Source organism: Gossypium hirsutum, chromosome D04 (assembly GCF_007990345.1).
Source record: "Gossypium hirsutum isolate 1008001.06 chromosome D04, Gossypium_hirsutum_v2.1, whole genome shotgun sequence".
In the NCBI taxonomy this organism is placed as follows: Eukaryota; Viridiplantae; Streptophyta; class Magnoliopsida; order Malvales; family Malvaceae; genus Gossypium; species Gossypium hirsutum.
In genome coordinates this window covers 51,762,080-51,771,735 of record NC_053440.1, presented here as the reverse complement: position 1 = coordinate 51,771,735, position 9,656 = coordinate 51,762,080, and the positions used below count along the sequence as shown (strand labels likewise).

At 33.4% G+C, this 9,656-nt stretch overlaps 1 pseudogene; it reads right to left on the bottom strand.

Moving 5' to 3' along the window:
* Nucleotides 1-3,801: 3,801 nt before the first annotated feature.
* LOC121215940 (tubulin alpha-1 chain-like) lies at nt 3,802-6,358 on the bottom strand (annotated as a pseudogene).
* Nucleotides 6,359-9,656: the final 3,298 nt, after the last annotated feature.

Here is a 9,656-nt window from a genome sequence, read left to right as displayed (position 1 = left end):
GCATTATCTGAGGGGGCCCAAATGGAATAAATCCGCCTCCCTAAAACGCTGCACTGCTATGAAGACCGATTTGAAACAAGGTAAAACATTTGGGTCAAATTAAAAAGAAATAACTGGCTTAATAAAATGTGGCGCAAAGGAGAGGGACTAGTAGTGAAAATCTCCCATTTAAGGTTGATATGCGCAGACCCCACCCAAAAACCAAACGGCGCCTGCTTTGTCCATCTTTTAGGTTTTAAAGAAAAAAAAATTTAAGCAAAAGAATGTTCTTTTGGGTTCCCCTTTCCAAAGGAGAAACCAGACCCTTTTAGGGTTTCCTCAACCCTCATATGCCACCGCTCAGCCTCGCGCCAAGGCTTCCGTCGATGCCCCGATCTCCGATCGCGACAGAGAGGGGCACCAACTCGGCGATTCCGGCGAAAAAGGTAGGTTTTCTCTTCCTTTCTTTATATTTTAAGCAAAAATAAATAAAAAAATAGCGAAAGTAAAAAAATCAAATATATATATGTACAAATGAAGAAAAAAAATGAAAGAACGATAATCGACAAAAAAAAGAAAACCTTTTTATTTAAAAAAAAAAGAAAATTTCCTCTGTGCCTTTGTATTTCTTTCGGTCCCTCTATTTTCGTATCTTTTTTACACTTCCCCCTTTACAGATTTCTAAATGGCCTTTTAAATAGTCAAAAATGGGAAAAAATGAAATCAAAATCTAAAGAAATCCCTTTTGTTTCTCTTTGTTGGCCGGATCTTTTGCTATTCTCTTTCGCTTGTTGCAGGTACGTGCTTGTGGGGAAGGTCCGAGATTCGCGACGGCGCGATGTGCGGGATTGACGCGCAAAGTGCGGGAGCGAGGGGCGCCGCATTGGCGAGGCCGTTGCGGCGCTGAACTTGCTGCTAACAGCCTAGGGTTTCTGCAGTGGTTTCTGCTTTGGGCTAGTGGGCTAGGGTTAGGTGTTGGGCCATTCTAGGTTTAATTGGGCCCGGGCATTGTTGGGTTTGTACAATGACAATTTTAGACAACATTTATTTATTAATGCCTCCATTGTGTCAAGTAACACTGGTTTGTAATTCTAAAAATACTTGTGAAGATACAAGTATACACAGTGAGAGAAAAAATGAAAAAAAAATTATTGGTGTCGTAGGTGTATCAAGCGGCACTACTTATTTTTTATTTAAGTAAGGCCTGTTAGAAAAGAAAAAAGAAAAAGAAAAGATGCTTCCGTAACCTAAGCATGACCAATTGACCTACCCAATGTCTACTGCTGATGTAACCAATTAGTCACGCCTCAGTTGTACCGAGGTACCCCAATTGACCTACCTAATCTCTCTCTTTCTCCCTCTCTCTCTCTATTTCCTTTTATTGTTTTGTTTGTAGAGACAAATATTATATGTTATGTGGTCAAATTGCTTGTCTTGCACGTTAAGAGTACGATGAATTTACCTTTGCTTAGCATTAACTTTAGTGGGGTATTTAGTGGAGCTCTCAGGACTTGTCCTTTAAAATGAAAAATTAATCATTTAAACTTTTCAAAAATTTTAAAATAGTAAAAATAAGATTACACTTTGATTCCTAAAAAAAAATTAATTTAATTTTTTAAAAATTATAAAGATTTAAATCATTAAAAATTAAATTTTAATTTCGGCACCTCTAAAAATATCTTCGATTAGCTTCCCTTTCATTTATGAAAAAATACAATCTGTGTTGTTATATAGATTCAAAATATTAGGATTAAATAAATAAATAAATAATAAAAATAAAAATAAAAGATGAAGGTAGGACCATTGTGAAATAATTTGTAGTTTGCTTGACGTCTTCTTCACCTTCAAAATTGGAATTTTTATATATTTTGGTTTAAGGTAGACCTGTCCATGGGCCGGGCTGGGCCCACAAAAAATTCAGCCTGTTTATTAGGCCCGAGCCCGGCCCAAAATATGGGCCTGAGATTTTGCCCAGGCCCGGCCCAGAGAAAAAATATAGGGTTCAAGCTCGGCCCAGCCCGGCCCGTTTTTAATTAAAATTAAAATTATTTTTTTAATAAAATTAAAATTAATTGTTAGTAAAATTATCAAATTATTAATTGTTAATTGTATTAATTGTTGTAATAAAATCTAACATTTGATTAGTAAATTTATCAAATTATTAATTGTATTAATTGTTGTAACAAAATCTAATATTTGATTAGTAAAATAAACTTGATGTTTTATTATTATTATTTTGTAACACTAGTCAAGGAAATGAAAGTAAATAAACTTAAAATAAAAAAACTATTATATTTTAAAAATAAAAAATATATATTTAATATTTTTCGGGCCGGGCCGGGCTGAGCCCGGGCCAAAAAAATCTTACCCGAGGCCCGGCCCATTTTTTAAACGGGCCTAAATTTTTGCCCAAGCCTATATTTCGAGCTTATATTTTTACCCAAATCCTCCCATATTTCGGATAGGCCGTCGAGCCGGACCGGGTCACCCGGCCCATGGACAGGTCTAGTTTAAGGCAATTGAAAAGGGGTGTCCTTTCAATTTCCCCTTTTAGGAAAGTGTGTTTGCAGTTCAATGTCTGAAAATACACCCATAACCAAAAGCACCTTTTTTATTATTATTGTGAAAGAGTCAAATTTTCCAAAAAAGAGTTTAAAAATTTTGATTAAAATTGAACTTTTATCAACTTTTATATTTTATTTGGATTTTTTATTTTGAATATTTTTATAATATTTAAATTCTTTTTACATGATATGTAAAATAAATAGTGTCGTGTTAATATGAAGCACATGCAGATTATTATACAGGTTGTCATGCCAACCAAATTAAAAACTTAGGGTGCGTTTGGTTCGCTGTATTGGATTAGAGGTATATTGGATTAGAGGTGTATTGGGATTAGAGGTGTATTGGATTAGAGGTGTAATAGCAAATCAACTGTTTGGTTGAATGTAATAGAATAGAAGCGTAATAGTAATCTTGTGTTTGGTTGAATGGAATAGAGGTGTAATAGCATAATGGAAAAAACTAAAATGACTAGAATACCCTTAGCATAAATTTGTTTTGGTAAATGATTATTGTTATTGTTATTTAAATTTTAATAAGATTATTATTATCAATAATAAATAATTTAATCATATTTAAACATAATTTTTATTAAATATATTTTAATTAAAATATATAATTTAATAAAATTCTTAATAATTAGTAGAAATTTGTTTTGGTAAATTATTATTAACAATAAATAATTTAAAAGATAATTTAACATAATTATTATTAAATATAATTTAATAAAAATATATAATTTAATAAAATTCTTAATATTAAATATTCTTATATGAATTTAATAAAATTATAATATATAATACTATAAAATATAATTTAAAATAATTATTATTAAATATAATTTAATAGAAATATATAATTTAATAAAATTCTTAATATTTAAATATTCTTAAATGAATTTACTAAAATCATAATATATAATACTATAAAATATAATTTAAAATAATTATTATTAAATATAATTTAACAAAAATATATAATTTAATAAAATTCTTAATATTAAATATTCTTAAATGAATTTACTAAAATTATAATATATAATACTATAAAATATAATTTAAAATAATTATTATTAAAAATATAATTTAGTAAAAATATATAATTTAATCAAATCATTATATTCCAATATAAATATCTTGGTCAAAATATGACTAATTTTCCGAAGCATGGGAAGAGGATTTATCTAGTAATTTTAAAATTTATCTCAAAAATGCTTAAATTAATAAATTGCAAAAAGAAATTACTGTAAGTTAGAGCATATGAAATTAAGCAAAGATCCATTAAAATATGTTTTGAAGTTTGATACAATAGAGAAGGCAAACAAAATAACCCATTTTTATTAGCTGACCAATAAGTCCATTGGCAGATTTTACTCTATATTCTAGCCTAGTACTCATCCCCTTCATCTTCATCTCATTCACCATATTCCAAGCCCACTTCTTCATAATCTTTCTCAAGAGCAGCCAAGTCTTCTCTAGCTTCAGAAAACTCACCTTCCTCCATACCTTTACCGACATACCAATGCACAAATGTACACTTTGCATACATCAGATCAAACTTATGATCAATCCTTGAGAACACTTTAGCAACACTAGTAGAATTTGAAATCATGCAAACTGCCCTTTGAACCTTGGCCAAATCCCCACCAGGTACCACAGTTGGAGGCTGGTAGTTGATGCCACACTTGAACCCTGTGGGACACCAATTAACAAACTGGATGGTCATTTTGGTCTTGATCGTTGCCAGTGCAGCATTCACATCTTTAGGCACCACATCTCCTCTGTACATCAAGCAACAAGCCATGTATTTCCCATGGCGTGGATCACATTTGGCCATCATTGAAGCTGGTTCAAATGCACTGCTTGTGATTTCTGCTACTGATAGTTGCTCATGGTAAGCCTTTTCCGCGGAAATCACTGGTGCATATGAAGACAACATGAAATGGATTCTAGGGTATGGGACTAAATTGGTCTGAAACTCATTCACATCCACATTCAAAGCACCATCAAATCTCAAAGATGCAGTCAAGGAAGAAATAACCTGTAAACGATCCAAACATCATAAGTATACACATACAATGCAAACAATCAAATTAAAGCTATCATTTATTGTACCTGAGAGACCAGCCTATTGAGATTAGTGTAATTTCATCTGAAGTTAATTTCATCTAATGCCCTAGAATTAATTTCATCTGAAGACCACAAGAAGCAAGTAAGAAAACGAAATTCTAAATTCCACAAAAGAAACCAACTACTGCAAAATTTGAGAGCATCAGGAATAACCATTCTCTTGTCTTGTCATATGGTGCAAGAATCCCCTCATAAGCCTTCAATTCACACCAGCGAAAGCTGCCACCCCATGCTTAGTCTTTGCAAGGAATCATCCTGCAATCAAAGAAAATATCAATTACCATAAGGACAGTCAAAATGAAGCCCAGTTATATACTCCATATATGCTGAAGCCAAACACATTGCCTTTGCACCATAAGATTCATAGACCTTGTCAGCTATTAGTTTTCTCTCAATCCAACAATAATAACCTGAAGTACACTCATTCTACTCTCTTTCAATTCGTCCCTACATTTTACCTATAACCAACTATAACAAACACACAGATCTCTAACAAGAAAAACCAATAGCAAACTCTCATTATTAAACATAAAGCCAAATTGATTAGGAAACTACTTTGGAGGAAGATTGGCAGTAAGTTGCTCAAGTCAAGACTGGGAAACAGATCTCTAGATTCAATTTTGTAATACATGCAAGTTTACCAAGTCTACCACTCATTTCACTACACAAAGACACCCTGAAAATATTGCATTCGATGGTTTAAAGTAGCTACCGTACCTTTCTGACCATTTCTTGAGGCTCAAATAGATATGCTTCGACCCAACTGTATCTGCCCGGAACATGATACCACCACTGCAGCCAAAGCTATTGTTTTATAAGACATGGTGAAAATAAGAGATCATGTAACTAACTATAACATAGATAATGCAAGAAACCAAATTCATTTTTTTATAGAAAATAGTGACTGAATTTGGCAGGCAATCTATTAGCAAATACTGATTCTTAATAGTAGATCCTATAGTAGTTAACAAGGGAACCATTAAATTCTCCAAACTTTAGAGACTATTCTTGAGTTCAAGTTGCAGAGACAAAAATTGGTGGCGAAGTAGTTACCAGTAGGATGGGAAGCTCATTCCGAGTACAGATGCAACATCAAGGGCTGATGCTCGAGCAACGACACCCTCATCCAAAACACGACATGCCTCGTTAATCGTTGGAAACAATACCATCTCGGTAATTTTTTCATCTGTAACTGATATAGGCTATTGAATGAGACCCAACAAAAATAAATCAGAAAAACAACGAAAGATATAGAGTGTTTTTTTGTTCTTAAGGCATTGGCACACAGAATGCTTCCAGCAGAAAAAAACATTGTTAATATACCTTTGAAATTCAAAGGTAGAAGACGTTTGTAGCTTCGCTCTAACCTCTGATTCTGGAAATGGGTGGATTCGTGAAGGACCGGAGGTGGATCGGTGGAGGTGGATTGGTGCCGGAGGTGAAGGTTGATTTTTGAATTGAGAAAAAAAGGGAGGAGGGCAGTCGGGCACGGGGTTAGGGATTTTGATTTGGGGAAGAGGGGAAACGGGAAATGGGGAAATGGGTGTTAAATACATGTTCAGAGAGGGAGCTGAAAAGAAGAAGACTGAGAGGGTAAAACAGGGAGGGTAAACTGAAGCAGCATCTAAACTGAGCAAAACGGAAGGATTAGAAATTGGTGGATTTCACCGATTAGGTGAGTAATGGTTTAGCCCGTAATCGCAATACATTGAACCAAACAACGGATTAGAGGTGTAATAAGTGGGGCCCACCGATTAAGGGTGTATTGGCATAGCCAATACACCCAACCAAACATGGTGTTAATGTTTTAGTCAATATTTTTATTAAAAATATAATTTCACTCTTTTTAAAATATTAATGATTAAATTTAATTTTTTTTAAAAATGTGTCAAATTAATAAAATATATAAACGATGAAATTCTACCTGTATTTTTTATGATTATAATGTAATTCTCGTTTGTTACGTCTTAAAGATTAAAATTTTCACATTATTGTTATCACAATTTGGAAGATGTGAATTCAAATGGATTTGAAGCTTGACCACATTATATCTTCGTCTTTTTAAGGATTAAGAGCAATTTAAGTATTATAATTTATATTCAAAATTTTGGTAAAAGTACCATAGAAGTTTCTGTAGTAAGAGTTGAATTAAATAGTAAATTGGTCATTTTGTTAAAAATTTTATCTATTTGTATTGTCAAAAAACGGTGTGGCTGATGGAATAACCGGACAGTGACATGAGGTATGCAACGTGTACATCATACTAATGTACATGAACTAGTTTTTAATAGTAGAAATGGATGGAATTTTTAACAAAAGAATCAATTTGCTCTTTGATCTAATATATAGGGACTAATTTACCCATTTTTGAATAAAATAAACAAAATACAATTTGACATGATAGTTTATCTCAAATTTTGTTAGTTTAAAATTAAAAAAAAGAAATATGTGCGTGTAAATTTATTCTTACAACTTTAAACCAGCACTGGTCATTTCCATATAATCCAACGTATTAAAAGATTATTGATCAAAATAAACTAACTAATCTAACTAAACAAAGAAACTTTTAAATGATTTTTAAAACAATCAAATGAATTAAATGTAATTTATAATTTACTCAAATTATATTAAATGAATTTATTTAATGACAATGCTTATTACCTTATATGTAATTTGTTTATTTGATTTAATAAACAAATAAAAACTATAAAGTTTTTTAGGAAAAAAGAAATTTTAAAATATTCTTAAATAATAATATAGAATTGTTTTAATTTTTGAATTTAAAAATTCAGGTCCGGTTGTTAACACTATTAAAATTCTTTCGTTAAATTTATTGAGGTGACATTTTAAGTTTTTTTTTTTAAAGTACTCACTCGATATTTCTGTCAAAAAAATGACATTGTGATGGATTGAATTTAACAACAAATGTAATGAGGTTAACAATTCTTTAAATTTATGCAAGCATTTGAATTAGAATAAACACTAGGTATCAAATTATGTTAAAAATTAAAAATAAAGATTAAATCTCAAAATTGAGCATAGTATAAAGACCGGAATTGACCATTTTTATATAATTAAAAAATAAAAGGACCAGAATTGAAATTTAACAGAAAGTAAAAAAAAAAGGACAGTAACATGAGAAGGATTAAATTGATAAAAATAATTGAATGAGAATGAAGTTAATTTATTTTTACCACAGATGTTGTTAGTAGATGAGGACAAAAAACAAAATACAAATTAACCTTAATTTAAAAAAAAAAAGCATTAGAAAGCCGCATAATACGCATGTTCACGATCTATTACCAGTAGCATCTTCCTTTTCAATAAAAGGAAAAGAAAAAACTGAAGTCCCCCACCTTTTCTTCTGCAACTGAATCTCCAAAGCCCTAATTTCAAATTTTTCGTTTTTTATTTGATGCAATGCCTTACCGCTACTGTCCCGGGTCTAAGTCGGGCCGGACCCAGACCACTCCACCTGAAGATGAACCGTACAACATAATACCTGTCCACAACCTCCGCACCGACCATCCTTCTCTCCGTTTCTCCGAAGTACGAGCTGTTGCTTCTGCTCTACGTGCCTTTGGAGATTTACGACTGCCACCTCATGGACAATGGCATCCTGCGATGGACCTCCTAGACTGGTTGGCTCTCTTCTTCTGTTTCCAACACGACAACTTCAAAAACCAGAGGGAACACCTCGTCCTCCAATTGGCCAACTCTCAGATGCGGCTATCCCTTCTGCCGGAGAATATTGACACTCTCGACGCCGGCGTACTTCGTACGTTTCGTCGAAAACTCCTCAAGAACTACACTAACTGGTGCTCTTATTTAGGAAAGAAATCGAACGTATGGATCTCTAAAAGTGGCCACTCTAACTCTGATCACCGCCGTGAATTACTGTACGTGGGGCTTATTTGTTGATCTGGGGCGAATCTACAAACCTCCGGTTCATGCCTGAATGTATCTGCTACATATTCCATCACATGGCCATGGAATTAAACAAGATTTTAGAAGATTACATTGACGAAAACACTGGCCAGCCCGTTATGCCGTTGTTATCGGGAGAAAATGCGTTTTTGTACTGCGTGGTGAAGCTGATATACGAGACTGTAAAGGCGGAAGTTGAGAATAGCAAGAATAGAACGGCGCCGCATACTGCTTGGAGGAATTATGATGATTTGAATGATTATTTTTGGAGTAAGAGATGTTTTAAGAAACTTAAGTGGCCGCTTGATGTGGGCAACAAATTTTTTGTTACTTCCAGTAGAAGTAAACATGTTGGGAAAACTGGGTTCATTGAGCAAAGGTCATTTTGGAATCTTTACAGAAGTTTTGAGAGGCTTTGGGTGATGCAGTTTTTGTTTCTTCAGACTGCCATTATTGTAGTATGGGAAGAGAAGGGGTATCTGTAGCAGGCATTGACAAGTAACGATGTTCGAGTTAAGGTTTTGATAGTATTTATTACTTGGAGTGGGATGAGACTTTTACAGGCTATATTAGATGTAGGGATGCAGTATAGCCGTGTTTCGAGAGACACCTGCGGGCTTGGCTTTAGGATGGTGTTAAAAGCGGTTGTTGCTGCTGGCTGGATTGTGACTTTTCCTGCTTGTTATGTAAGGATCTGGTCGCAGAGGAGCCAGTATAGAAGGTGGAGTGCTGAGGCTGGTAAGAGGGTGGTCTTTTTTCTATTAGTTGCATTCGTTTATGTCTTGCCAGAGTTATTGGCATTAGTTTTATTTGTTCTTCCTTGGGTTTGGAACTTTATAGAGGAGACCAATTGGAAAATATTGTACTTGTTGACATAGTGGTTTCAGAGTAAGAGTTTTGTTGGTCGGGGATTGAGGGAAGGGCTAGTTGATAATATTAAGTATACTCTGTTTTGGGTATTGGTTTTAGCTACGAAATTTGCATTTAGTTATTTCTTGCAGACTAAACCCATGATTAAACCGACCAAACAATTGTTAGGTCTTAACAATGTGGATTACG